This window comes from Leguminivora glycinivorella, chromosome 18, assembly GCF_023078275.1.
Source record: "Leguminivora glycinivorella isolate SPB_JAAS2020 chromosome 18, LegGlyc_1.1, whole genome shotgun sequence".
Classification (NCBI taxonomy): Eukaryota; Metazoa; Arthropoda; class Insecta; order Lepidoptera; family Tortricidae; genus Leguminivora; species Leguminivora glycinivorella.
Genome location: NC_062988.1, coordinates 17,868,630 through 17,883,461, shown reverse-complemented (window position 1 = coordinate 17,883,461; position 14,832 = coordinate 17,868,630). Strand labels below are relative to the sequence as shown.

The 14,832-nt window shown below is 37.4% G+C and overlaps 1 protein-coding gene across 1 annotated transcript in view; it reads left to right on the top strand.

Moving 5' to 3' along the window:
* Window positions 1-14,832, top strand: part of LOC125235742 — a 303,327-nt gene that overhangs the window by 192,193 nt on the left and 96,302 nt on the right. Inside the window, exon 2 of the mRNA XM_048142321.1 lies at window positions 6,703-6,760. The gene's annotated coding sequence lies outside the window, so the exon portion shown is untranslated. The remainder of the gene's footprint in view (window positions 1-6,702; window positions 6,761-14,832) is intronic.

Sequence of the window (14,832 nt, the reverse complement as noted above, 5' to 3'; positions counted from 1 at the left end):
TATTAAAAAAAAAAACGCTTTGAAAGTTCAGGGGGGTTACCATGACGTGCTAAAGCCGTTCAGTTTAGGTTAAGAGAGAGGGACGGAGCTAATGTAACTGCTATAGCTGTGTCCCTTTCTCTCAACCTAAACTGAACGTCTTTAGTACGTCATGGTAACCCCCCTGTAGTAGTTATTTTGGCTTTGTAATGATTGTAATGCAAAAGTGACTGATACTAATCTCAGTTCTGGTAAAAACCGGGTGTAGGTATGAAACAATCATCATCGTCCTTGCGTTATCCCGGCATTTGCCTGGGGGACCCCATTGACAACAATGCCAAGATTTGGCGTAGGCACTAGTTTTACGAAAGCGACTGCCATCTAACCTTCCAACCCAAAGGGTAACTGGGCCCTATTGCAATTAGTTCGGTTTCCTCACGATGTTTTCCTTGACCGAAAAGCGACTGGCAAATGTCAAACGGCATTTCGCACACACGGTCCGAAAAACTTATTGGTACGACCCGGGGTTCGAACCCGAGACCTATCAGTTCTTCATTAAGTATAATATATATTTATTTATACACGTTTACATTTCTACATACCAATTCTAAATACCTAAATCATGCGTGTGCTTGATAGGCTCGTCTTTAAAAAATAAATACATGCGAATTCTATTTAGAAATATATCTGCGAATTTCTCAGACAATGTTGCGATCCATACATCGTTGTATAATGACTTCATTGTAGTGTCAGTTCAGACCTGGTTTATGACCTAGAAGGTTAACTCCATAGGTGAGAGAGGGACGTCGCTATACGAGCATCGTGTTGTCCCGCTCGCACGATAGTGGCTTACTTATTGGAAGATAGTAAGTAATTAGAGATCTTTAGATTAATAGTAATTGGTGGGAAACTTTAACATATTGTTTGGTAACAAGAGTAAACTATGATTTTAAATAAAAAAAATATAAAGATGTACATATGCAGAATGAAATTAAATTAAATAGGTACTCTAGGTATTTGTATTTGTACTTTTTTATATTTAGTGTAGTTCTTGGTTGTAATTCAACATTTAGAGACCTTCTACATCTCTAATTAATTGTATAGAGTTAACTTTAGTTAGAACTTAGAATTAGTATATAATAGTATCAATTGTAATTTCAATTCAATTTTAAATATTTTCTAAATATGTACATGTGACGTGTAAAAGTGCCCCTGTGGCCTATTTGCTGAATAAATTGTTTTGATTTTGATTTTTGATTCCATTTTAAATATTTTAGTTGGTATGTATATTTTTGAGAGTATGGAAGTGAGTGCTGGGCCGTTAAGAAGAAAGATGAGAGAAGTCTGCATGTGAATTATTATTCAAATAATTGCTATCCACTTCCTTATTTTAATCAAATTACTTTTTTTGTTCCTTATATTGACACTGCCTTTAGTTTTCTGAGCTATCTTCTTAGTTCCTGGGCTTCACGGAAGACCAGCGCTGTAGCATTATATGCTGGAGCATATGCTGAGTGGAGTCCTTTTGTGGCCTCTATCTGCAGCATCAGCATCGTTTGTTGTATTGTAATAAGCAATATAGTTTTAAGTATTTAGTTCATAAGATCTCTCTTTTTCTCTCTTTTTTTAAAAATGTATGTGATGCTGTATGATGGTTTCTGCAATAAACGTTTTTCTATTCTATTCTATTCTAATTAAATGAGAATGTTGCGCTGGATGTGTGGTGTGACAAGACGGGATAGGATTCGGAATGAGTATGTAAGGAGAAGCCTGAGAGTAGCGCCAGTGACAGAGAGGGTGAGAGGAAGCAGATTAGCATGATATGGGCATGTAATGCTGAAAGATGAACAACTACACTGAGCTCAGGCAGGCAATTATGGTCGCGCGATAAATGATAAAACATCTGGCCGTTCCTATCGCACTTACTGATAGTGCGATAGGAACGGTCTGATATTTTATCGTCTATTGCGCGACCATGCTACCCGTGCAGGACATAGATTACCCGTCCTTATGTCATTGATAATAGACAAAGACGTGACCTATGTCGCGGTGACATACTGTAGCGCCAATCATGTGCTAGCCTTGCTGCATGGTCAATTGGTCAGTGGTAAGTGGTAACCAAGTGGTGGTTTCTGAATCTAATGTTTTTTTTTTAATATTTTATTTTCTGTTATTTATTTTGGGGCGTCAACAGCAATACAAGAAATAAATTTATAACGTAAGGAACCATTAACATGGCCAATAACATATGTCCACAAGTAGGTATACAATAAAAATGCAAAAGCTAAGTGGTAACAAAAAAAAATGGTTGGGAATGAAGACAAAAAAAAAACACTGCTGCTTATGAAGTAAGCACTTAGGCTACTAAAGTACATAAGTGTATCTAGATATGGCTTGTTGGTTTGCATAATGTAATGTGTGTGAGTGAGTGCGCGTGTGTGTGTGTGTGTGAAGTGTAGTGTATATGTATGTGCGGTTGTGTCTGTCTAATGTGACAGTTTGTTTGAAATAACAGGTGAGGCGGAATTCTATGATTTGTAATCAGTTTTGGAGTTTTGTCCAATAAAACTCTGTGATATAAATATGGAATTAAAAAATCTCATCAACCATTGAAGGTTCTGGCATAGTTCCGGTACGATACGCCCACAATTCCCATATCTATATCCTAGCTTTACTTTACTTGTAACCTTTCTAATAAGGACGCAGGTCCCTAAACTGCCATATTTCAATAGGATGTCCTTTGCAAAGGGCAGTGCCCCGAAGGGAACAAAATGGGTGATATTTAAGGCTTTAACGTAAAATGTCGTTTGCGTATTAATGTGAAAAAATAAATGAAAAAAAAAAATTGTTGCCAAAGCGTGACGGATACTTTATCTACATAGATGTGATCAAATTGGAAGCATAATACACCGGCTGGGAATGAATAATGTTTTATAATAAAGACTACCTAGTAAAGTTATCGTCGGACAGGGTATTTTATTTTTTACCGGCTCGGAAACCTTTTTATGCTTTAAAACTAGTGGTTAAAAATGCATGTTATCCACTACCTCGAAAATCGAACAAACCAAAATTTGTACCTCTTATTGAAACTAACATACTTATTATTGATTTAAACTAGTCTGTTATGTGTACTTTACAACTTGTCGATATATTGTTATCGACCGACATATTTTTATTTTGCTGTTCTTGGTTACACTTTACCTGCCAGTCATTTGTCAATGTAGTCCGTAGGATTGCGGATTTGACTTTAGCCATTATGGTGACATAATAAACCTTATTGGTGTATATCATCAGTAAAAAAAATTATTCTCTGTAATGAATCTTTTTGGCTGAAATTTCTTAAGTATCAGGCGCAAAGGAATGTACATTCCGACTATTCCGAGCGGGCCTTTGATTCCCGCTCCAGTGAGCGAGAAACTGGGGCAGATTACGACTTTATTGGGTTATTGATAGATTTTAAGAATAGTACGATACAATACGAGTGCGGAAAAGAGGAAGTTCGAAACGAGAGCCGATAAATTAAAACACGACTAAGGGGAGCGTAAAATGAACGACAATACTATTTTTTTGGGGCAGTCGTGTAAAAAAAATTAAAAATCCCGACATAGTAGACCGATTTTCACCAAACATGGCTAAGAACACTCCCGAATAATTCAGCTTTCAAACATAAAGAACTAAATCTAAATCGGTTCATCCGCTCAGGAGCTACGATGCCACAGACAGACAAACAAACAGACACACACGTCAAACTTATAACACCCCGTCGTTTTTGCGTCGGGGGTTAAAAAAGATGCGCTGCGCCGACCCCAGGTGGCTATTAGATTCCTAATATACTTAAAATAAAATATTTTATGCAGTGCAAGAAGTAAAGCCCCACATTAGGCTTGTGTCGTTCACGAACTATGAACTGTTAGGAATAAAATCCCATCAATGACCGAAATGAACTAAATCTTTCCGTGGTCTGAGAATCGGTCTTTGCTCATTTAGTTCAGTATAGGATCGGCGAGCGCGAGCGGTTTGGATCGAGAACGAATGTGTGACTGCGCCGACCGAGAGCGAGAGCTACTTAGCAGAGCAACAAAAAAAGTCAAGTTTTCATATTAAACTTCAGTTACTTACAACCTTTCGGCCCGGAATGTTACTATCTGTGGACTATTCGTGTCATTTTGACACTATTCGGTCCCATTCGTTCTGATCTTTCCGACCGCAGTGGTCGCTGGTCTGGCTGAACTAAATGAGCAAAAGACCTAAAAGAGCGAACTAGTTCGTGGGAGCGATTGAACGAGATCGGAGCGCTCCGATCAACGAACGAAACGGCACAAGCCTACCCCACATAATTAGAAGAAAAATATAGACAGTTATTTTTAAACATAATTTCTATTTAATAAGTTAAAGAGAAGTATATAAAAATGAATTGACCGTGACGTCACTCCTCAGTATTTCATAGTAATTCCATATTAGCAAATCGTTTTGACAGTTCATAAAAAGAAGCTGATTTGACTAAAGTAGGAAACTAAACTAGCCTATATGCCTAAAGGATAAAGGCAAGCGAATCATGATTATCCTTGGAAAATCTGGGGCAGTGCATCAAAAAGGTTTAATGAATAATCCGTTCACTGTAAAAGGCTTTCATTAGCGCTCATCAGCGCAATTGCTTTAGCGATTGGCAGTTTAAATTGGCTTCAATTATTGACATTTTGTACTCCTTTGGATATTTACAGTGTACAAATAACTGTACTCTGTACTTTTAGGTACCTACTTAAAAAAACCGGCCAAGTGCGAGTCGGACTGGCCCACCGAGGGTTCCGTATCCATATTCCGTACAAACTTTCAATAGTTAAAATCATGTTTCTTTTAAAACTGTAAAGACTTGACTAGAAGTATAGTTAAAGCGCCATCTCTCGGTGAATTCGTTAACTAATTCGCGCGACCTGTATATATATATATATTTGTTTTTAGGGATAATTCTTTATGATGTTAACCGATTTCGTCAGTTTTTACTTGATTTGAAAGAATTTTTCGAAGCGGCTTAAGAAGCCTTCTGAAAGTAGATTTTGTTTCAATTTTTAAAGTTTGATGACCATACTTTGAACGTAGAGGGTTGCAATAGTTCAGAAATGTTCCGTTTAGGAGATATATTCAAAAGACGTATTTATACAGACGCAAATATTCCGGTATATCGTGAAGAAGTCATTATCCTCCTTGCGTTAGCCCGGCATTTTGCCACGGCTCATGGGAGCCTGGGTTCCGCTTTGACAACTAATCCCAAGATTTGAGACCTTCCACCCCAAAGGGAAAACTAGACCTTATTGGAATTAGTCCGGTTTCTCTTACGATGCTTTCCTTCACCGAAAAGCTACTGGCAAATATCGAATGACATTTCGCACCCGCGACCTCTGGAACGAAAGTCGCACGTCGCACGTACTTACCGCTTGGCTACCAGGGCTTATTAATATCGTAAAGAAATAATTTATGTTAAATACCTACATATTTAAAATTTATGTAAATAATTGTAGATATTGTATAGATTCGTCGTGATTCACTCTATTTTTCTTAACATTCTGAAAATCCATAATATTACATTAATTCACCACAAAATCTCTTTCAAATACTCTCCCTATTCAAGGGACCTTTAAGGCAGCGTTCCCACTTATGCGTCGCGTGTCTCGGGGCGCGCAAAGGGCGTCCGCGCCACGCCACCTGAGTGTAATTCAAAAAGCGTCTCCTCAGTACATTTTGTATAGGAAGGACGTAAGGCGCGCCGCCAAGCGGCGCGGCGCGCGCCCCGCCGCCGCCACGCCACCTGGGGCGCGTCTTACGTCTTTCCTATACAAAATGTACTGAGGAGGCGTTTTTTGAATTACACTGAAGCGGCGTGGCGCGGACGCCCGTTGCGTGCCCCGAGACACGCAACGCTCTGGTGTGGCCGGTCACTAAGATCACAATTCAAATTTATTCCAAATTCATTTCCAAGTCTGAAATTCATTTGTTTTTGTACAGAATTCGAATTATTTCGCTAAATTATATTCGGTTTAGAGTTCATTTCACTAATTGGAATATGCTATTTGCTGTAATTGAAAACATTCGTGATATAATGATTATAATTGATTTAGAAGATGTAGAGAGAATTAATATTAACAAATCTATTCGTCTAGTCAAAGTTCTCGCTATATGACGTGAAGGCATCTTTATGGTATTCGACAAAGACGTTTTGGTTGGAAACATCATATGAGCTCTTTGTCGCCCACTGCTGAGCATAGGCCTCTCTTCTAGTACGCCACTTGTCCTGGTCCTGAGCTAGTCTCATCCAGTTGTGACCCTCAATTTACCGAATGTCGTCACCCAACGAACCAACGTAAGATTGCCATGTTAGTCCATCTGAGCTATCCCGTATGTAACGGAAACCAGCACAATGGCCGTATACCTATCGATTGTACATTTGGACTGTTTTTCCTGGAGATAATTAACGGTACTTTTTTATTTGCAGGTCGCGCCGAGGCCGTCGCAACTGGGGGCGAAACAAACCCCTGAACTAGCGGGTAAGTTACATACCAACGGTGTAGCTAGTACAGTCAGCAGTGTATTACTAAAATACACCAATCAATGCCTATTTCATTTGCTATCCCGTATGTAACGGAAACCAGCACAATGGCCGTATACCTCGATTGTACATTTGGACTATTTTTCGACTGGAGATAATTAACGGTACTTTTTTATTTGCAGGTCGCGCCGAGGCCGTCACCATGGCAACTGGGGGCGAAACAAACCCCTGAACTAGCGGGTAAGTTACATACCAACGGTGTAGCTAGTACAGTCAGCAGTGTATTACTAAAATACACTCAAAACTTTAATATAATTTGTACTTTTACAATTATGGCGGTCTTACGAGGACAGGTTGGCACTGGTCCCTTTGTAAGTACCTTAGATTAGGCGAAACGTTAATAAGTTTTCACATTATCCGATATCGGATGTAGGACCGATATCCCATATATTTAAGCCGCCATCTTTGATTTTTGCCTTTGAAATCCTTCCTACATGCGATATCGGTTCGGATAATGAGAAAACGCACTTAATGATTAATGACAAGTCAGAAAGCCACTTTACGAAACTAGATAGTGAGAATTTATATAGGTACTTATATAAAAAAAACAATAAATATTGTGGGGACACCTTACACAGATCAACCCAGCAACCCCAAACTATGCAAAGCTTGTACTATGGGTGCCAGGCGACGATAAACATACTTACTTATATACATAGAAAACATCCATGACTCAGGAACAAATATATATAAGTTAGGCACGTTCTAAATAATTAAAAGTTTAAACGTTTTGTTTGGTCATTCGAACCGGATAGATCACTGTGTATCAGTTTCAATCACGGAATCACATATTTCACAGTGATTGATGATAATATTGATAATTAACCATGTTTTCAGAAGTCCATTTATATGTACAATATCTATCTTCACGAGGAGAAAAAACCGGCCAAGAGCGTGTCGGGCCACGCTCAGTGTAGGGTTCCGTAGTTTTGTGTATTTTTCTCAAAAACTACTGAACCTATCAAGTTCAAAATAATTTTCCTAGAAAGTCTTTATAAAGTTCTACTTTTGTGATTTTTTTCATATTTTTTAAACATATGGTTCAAAAGTTAGAGGGGGGGGGGACGCACTTTTTTTCCTTTAGAAGCGATTATTTCCGAAAATATTAATATTATCAAAAAACGATCTTAGTAAACCCTTATTTATTTTTAAATACCTATCCAACAATATATCACACGTTGGGGTTGGAATGAAAAAAAATAACAGCCCCCACTTTACATGTAGGGGGGGTACCCTAATAAAACATTTTTTCCATTTTTTATTTTTGCACTTTGCCGGCGTGATTGATATACATATTGGTACCAAATTTCAGCTTTCTAGTGCTAACGGTTACTGAGATTATCCGCGGACGGACGGACGGACGGACGGACGGACGGACGGACGGACGGACGGACAGACAGACATGGCGAAACTATAAGGGTTTCTAGTTGACTACGGAACCCTAAAAAAGTGACGAAAATATTTTTTTTATTATAAGTTACCTGGAAAAATTATAGTGATACGATCTCTCGAACAAGATGTGCAGGGCTAGCACATGATTGGCGCGAGAATATACCCGTTCTTATGTCATTCATACAATTAGAAAAATCGTGTGCTAGCCCTGCTGGTTACTTATTTTGCAAATCTTTAAATATTATAAAAAATAAGGTCTTAAAAAATGACTAGGCACTCAGAAACCCGAGGCATCAGCTTCCAATTACGCAGCTCAGGTGCGTCCCGTGTCGCCTTAATGCAAACTCCATGAATTTATGGGTCCCTGGTACTATAGCGTCGGGAAAACTAATAACTCGTAATTGGCTATTAAGTCATTTGGAGAAATGGGACTGTAAAGTGGTTTTTCAAGAGGGGTTCCTATTTTTCGGAACTTACTCTAACATATTGGATTGACTGTGATCTTTTTGATTACGAGTATCATGATTTATGTACCTACATGGAACTGTGTCTCCAAAAATCAGGAGCTCAACGAAAATCAAAGAGGTAATCACGGTCTAATATGCCGGACGATCTAAGTCTAATGAAACTAAACGTGAACCATTCAGAACTCAATGCTCAATGCAATTTCATAACTGAGCAATTCCCGAAAAGTTTGTACATTTCGATCACGTCTCCGATTTTGATAAAAATTGGTAGGCTGATAGAGTCCATGATGCTGAGCAAGATCCACTAGGTTTCCCAAAATGTCCTAGGTTGTTTGTATGAAACTTTCCTTTTTTGTTACCAGATTTCTATACATTTTCGGTAACAAAAAAGGAAAGTTTCATACAAACAACCTAGGACATTTTGGGAAACCTAGTGGATCTTGCTCAGCATCATCGACTCTATTAGCCTACCAATTTTTATCAAAATCGGAGACGTGATCCAAATGTACAGACTTTTCGGGAATTGCTGAACTACAGTCTGACTAAAAAGAGTAGAAATTAAAAAGTGAAAACTTAGTAGTGTCATCTCTTTCAAATAAATACGAGTACGTCTGAGAAAACGGGGACAACACTATGATGTTGCTACTTTTAGGGTTCCGTTTTATTTCGACTCGTTTTAGTCAGACTGTACCCATTACAATACAACAGGATTTTGATGTCAACACATATTTTCCATGGAAAATATGTGTCTAGCATTCACGCAAACAAGCATTATATCGAAACATTTTACAATAGTAAATCGAAACATTTTACAATAGTAAATGAAACTGGTAAAATTTCACAGGTATAGGTAGTTTTCAAATAAAACTATGGAAACAGATTATATAATCGCGTAGGTATAATGAATTTACAATATATAACGACGTTTCGAACACTTTACAGCGTTCGTGGTCAACCGGTGAATCCGATCCAATCCGTTTTTACGACGGGGTGTAATAAGTTTGACGTGTCTGTCTGTCTGTTTGTTTGACTGTGTGTGTGACCGGATGAACCGATTTAGATTTAGTTTTGTTTGAAAGCTGAATTAGTCGGGAGTGCATGTTCTTAGCCATATTTGTACATATACTCGTATCCTTGGAAGGTGTGGTGAAATTCTTAAGCTGTCACCACAAGGGGTAAAATACTTTTGAAATGAGCACAAGAATGTACACAGGTGTCCAAACGGCATTGCTAGGACGCGGTGTGACCTCGGTATCTGGGGCGGGCTTATTGTTTTTATTCTAGACAATGTATGAGGATGTTGACACAGGTGGTGTGACGTATGATGGAATTGTATAAAATATTGTTTTTATAAAATATGAATACCTATACTTAGTAGTTAAATCGGTTTAGAGAGTTTTTGCATTTTGATGAGAATCATTTTGATTTATGTACTCTAGTTAGACCAAGATCGGGCAGTCAAAAGGGCCTACTTGGGGAGACCGATTGGACGCCGTCCTGCTGGACACCCAAAACATCGTTGGGCGGATAGAGTGGAGGTAGACCTCCGTGAGCTCGCCGTCGGCGAAAGCTGGCGCTATACCGCTCAAGACCGAGCAAAGTAGCGTGCTCTTGTGTTGGAGGCCGAAACTCATTTTGGGTTATCGCGCCAGCCAAGTAAGTAAGTAGTAAGTCAGACCAAGCAAAGTGTGCGGTTTTGATACAGAATGTCGTACCTTCATAGAGATGCGAGAACCCGTAAACCCACAAGCGCGGATTAAATATCTACAGTAGATGCTATGATCGATCAATGATGATGATGAACATAGCTGCATTTTACAACGTTCTTTCCCACGTGAGAACGCAAGTCTGTATTTTTAACCCCCAACGCAAAAACGAAGGGGTGTTATAAGTTTGACGTGTCTGTCTGTCTGTCTGTCTGTCTGTTTGTCTGTCTGTGTGTGTCTGTCTGTGGAATCGTAGCTCCCGAACGGATGAACCGATTTAGATTTAGTTTTTTTTGTCTGAAAGCTGAGTTAGTCGGGAGTGGTTCTTGGCCATGTTTCATGAAAATCGGTCTACAGTCGGGGGTTTTCTCAAAATTTTAAATTTGTGGTTAGGTTAGGTTATTGTTAAAGATATTTCCATAAATACCAAAGAGAGAATTAATGTCAAACTAAAATATGTAGTCACATTTCATATACTTATTATGCGATTAGAGGCAAATGGGTCGTCTCGTCTGATGGTATATAAGCGATCAGTGGCGCCCGACCATTGACACCTGAAACACCAAAAGGGTTGGAGGTGCGTAGCCGGCCTCTAAGATGGGTGTATAGTATACGCTCTTTTCTTGAAGGTTTGAAGGTCGCCGGTCGTAACGATCAGAAAGTGCCGCAGGCGACAGTTCATATTTATTAATAACTAGCTTTTGCCCGCGGCTTCGCACGCGTTAGAAAGAGACAAAAAGTAGCCTATGTCACTTTCCATCCCTTCAACTATCTCCGCTTAAAGATCACGTCAATACGTCGCTCCGTTTTGCCGTGAAAGACGGACAAACAAACAGACACACACACTTTCCCATTTATAATATTAGTATGGATTACTATTACATGTTAAGTTGCGTAATATTAAACTTTTTTGCTAATCATAAACCTCATAAGATATTTTTAGAATTAATTTCGCGTCCTACAAACCCACGTGTCGATCAGAATTATACAAAATGAACTCAAAACATTAATATCATTCCCGAAACCGTGATATATTATTATATACATAACCATTTAAAAAATAAAGTTCAAAATCTTCTTTATGCCTTATGACACTTAAGCTGTTTAAGGTGAAACAGCACTAATACGTAACATCATAAAATACGAATAAATTACCTTTGTATCTCATTTTACAAACATGGAATTTCATCAAAGCTGCCCCCTTCGTTCATATCGAGGGCTGCCAGAAGACTTGTTGCATCTCACACCCGATCACCCGATGCAGCTGACTGGCTAAGGTCTCTGAATATTGACATTTAAAATGTAGAAATAATTGCCTATTTTTGAATTGATGCCATACGAGTAAATAAATAAATAAGTATTTTTTTTTGCAAAGTTAAAAAAAAACTGTTTGGACCAGAAATTGGTATAAACTATCAACTATAGTGAAATATTTTAGGTGTTGTTCTGATTATACAATTTTATTATACAGTCTACTCTGTTGTAAGTATATGTATACGTCTGGGTATTAACCGGGAGTAATAATTAATTTTCACCACACCAACTGGTAAAGGCTTACGTTGCTATTCGAAAACAGATAGCAAAATTGCATTTTATCCACAAGATTGCAAAGTAATTGCATATAAATTTTAATAGATTGATGGATTTGATTTAGTGTGATGTTTTATAGTCAATATTTTGTTAGCGTTGGTGTGGTGAAAAATTTTGTGTTTCTCGGTGGCAAAGTTTGTTTAACCTTCGTGCCTTAACCCTTAAATTGCCACTCTATGATCGCGCAGGATTTTTATAATGAAAATTGGTGTTTTAGGTTCAGTTAGGGTAGATTAAGGGGAAAATGTGTGAAAAAAAAACATAAAAAAATTGGAAATGGTTTTTTTTAAGCGTCACTTATAAATGACATTGCCAACTACTGCTTAACATAAAGACGTCACTTTGGACGGACATTGCCAACTACACATGCACATTGCTAACATAGAAGAATAAAACGTAAACTTAATAAGTTACACTCAACATTGTCCGAAACTACACGTGCTACCTCTTTATGTCCGGCGCAATATCTCTAACGTAATCTACGTCATGAAAAATGCTCAAAACTATGTTGACTGTCCGGATCTGCTGTCTAGCTTGAAGTTCCCACTTTGTAGTCCCCTCACGCCTTGCGTCTCGCACTAAACGAATATTCCATATCCTCGCCACTAATGCTAACTTCAGAAAAAACTCCTTTATTATAAGATCCACTAAATATTTCAATCAAATTTGATTTGATCATGACGCCATCGATCTGATCTCTGACAGTTTTATATCAGTACGCAAACTACTGACCCAAGACTTCACCCACTGTTAACTCTCAAATAACACTATAACAAGTTACTGCTTTTTTCCTTTCTTTTATTGTTTGCTCTCAATCATTGTTTGAACTCATATATAGATATGTATTACATAATCTTTAAATAAATTACACAATTTTCTGTAATTTTGCACGGATGTACTTTGCCCAGTTTCTATCTGTGGAAACTTGTTATTGGCTCGTTGTTTCTATGTTATAAGCCTAATAGTAACTTTATCTGTGAGTTTTCCTAATAAATAAAATAAAAATATAGTCCAGGCAAAAATAAACAGGTACCTATACTTTTAGGAGAAGAAGATTTACTGCTGCAGTCGTCTCTAAAAAACTCTCTAGCTAAGATTCTTATTTTTTCTTCGTTGTCTGATTCTAAATCGGAGTCTTTAGAAGCTGGAGGTGGTAGAAGAGCTATTATCTTCTTTGACCTCAAACGTTGCCCAGCCATATTGTTGTAAAAATGCACCTAATGTTAACAATACACAAAAAAATATTCGTTTAAATAAGTTGGCAATGTCCGTTACAAGTGACAAATGGAAAAAACACAATATTTAGTACTAACTGGCAGTGTCACTTTAAAGTGACATATATTATAACTTCAAAAATAATAATGAAATGTTTGTCATTTATTCACAAGAATGACACTAAATAGTAACTTAATTATTATTTCAATAAAATTCAGTGAAAAATACGCACAAATTACTAAAATACTTACATAACAACGACATTTGTCACAAGCGCAAAAAAACCTCACGGTTGTAATTTTTAAACTAAGTATTTTTTTCAAATTTTGATAAGATAAAGCGATGCGAAAGTGCGTAAAAATAAAAGGAATAGTCGCTAGACCGTATGGATCACGCCACCTGCGCCAGAGTGCCTAGGAATCTGAGTTAGCCTAGACTTTATAGGACGTCATTTAAAACGGACAAAAACAATTTAAGGGTTAAAATCCTCGCAACGCTCAAGATTCCACTTTTTGAAGTCACAGGTTCAATATTGGAATCTTTCGCTTTCTCGGGTACCAATATTGGCACGTGCCACGTGCGGTTAAACAACTTTGCCCCCTTGTAAAACAAATAGGTAACTATTGTTAGAAACTGTACTTTTATGAAATACTGGTTACAACGTAAAATACGGACACTGGTTTAATATTAGGTCTTCCTTTTTGTAGCTAATAATATAATTCCATGTTTAAGGAATCTTCAGGACTCAAAAAGTACTTTGAAGCACAACTCTTATTTAAGCACGTACCTACATCAAATATTAATATATTTGAGAGAAAAAGGCTACGTCTTTAATTTATGAAGGTCTTTACGTACTTGGCTTGAATTATTAAATGGGAAAGTGCTCTTTAGAAAAATATTAAACCTTTTACTGAAGAGAAACGTGTAGGGGCTGATTTTTAAAATTTTTGGCCAATTGTCTGTGTTCGTTCATTAGTAGTCCAATACTATGTCATTTAAATTCTACTAGAATTGAAAGCGAGTGGTAAACAATATTTATTTCCATTCCCAATTTTTATCACTCGTATTTTAAAAGCAGGATTTCGGTGTCCTGCAACTGGCAAAGAGTGAATATATATACGCGGGTAACTCTAGTCCTCGACATATCTACAATAACTTAAGCCAAAATTGTTAATTTAATTAAGTAAGTACTCATTGAAATATTATATTTTTTTTACTTTCTCCAATCATTAGGTACCAACATAAATTATAGTTTTTGGAGATCAAATTAACATTTTGAGCCTTTAAATGCTCATTTTTTGTTCCCATCTACGTATACTCTTATACATAAATAAATAAACAAATATTGGGGACACCTTACACAGATCAACTTAGCCCCAAACTAAGCAAAGCTTGTACTATGGGTGCTAAGTGGCGATATACATACTTGAATATATAAATACATACTTATACATAGAAAACATCCAAGACTCAGGAACAAATATCTGTGCTCATCACACAAATAAATGCCCTTACCGGGATTCGAACCCAGGACCGCGGCTTCGCAGGCAGAGTCACTAGTCACTACCGACTGAGCCAGACCGGTCGTCGTATATACTTAATATATGAGATATATATTATGAGATCATTTGATATTGCATTATACATATTTATGTATGCAAGCGATAAATGTTCAGTCATGTGAAGTCGTGCGGAATATTTTTTCTCACTCATTTAACATCTGAACAGACAAACATACGAATGTGTAGTGCTTTGGGATACCTAAATAACCTTAATTACGCTTGCTTTTTCTCTAAAAGGATTAAAAATAAAATGTCAGATTATCTTTATAATATTCATTAAGAAAATCTTCTCCTTCAATTAATAAGCTTATCGCAGATTT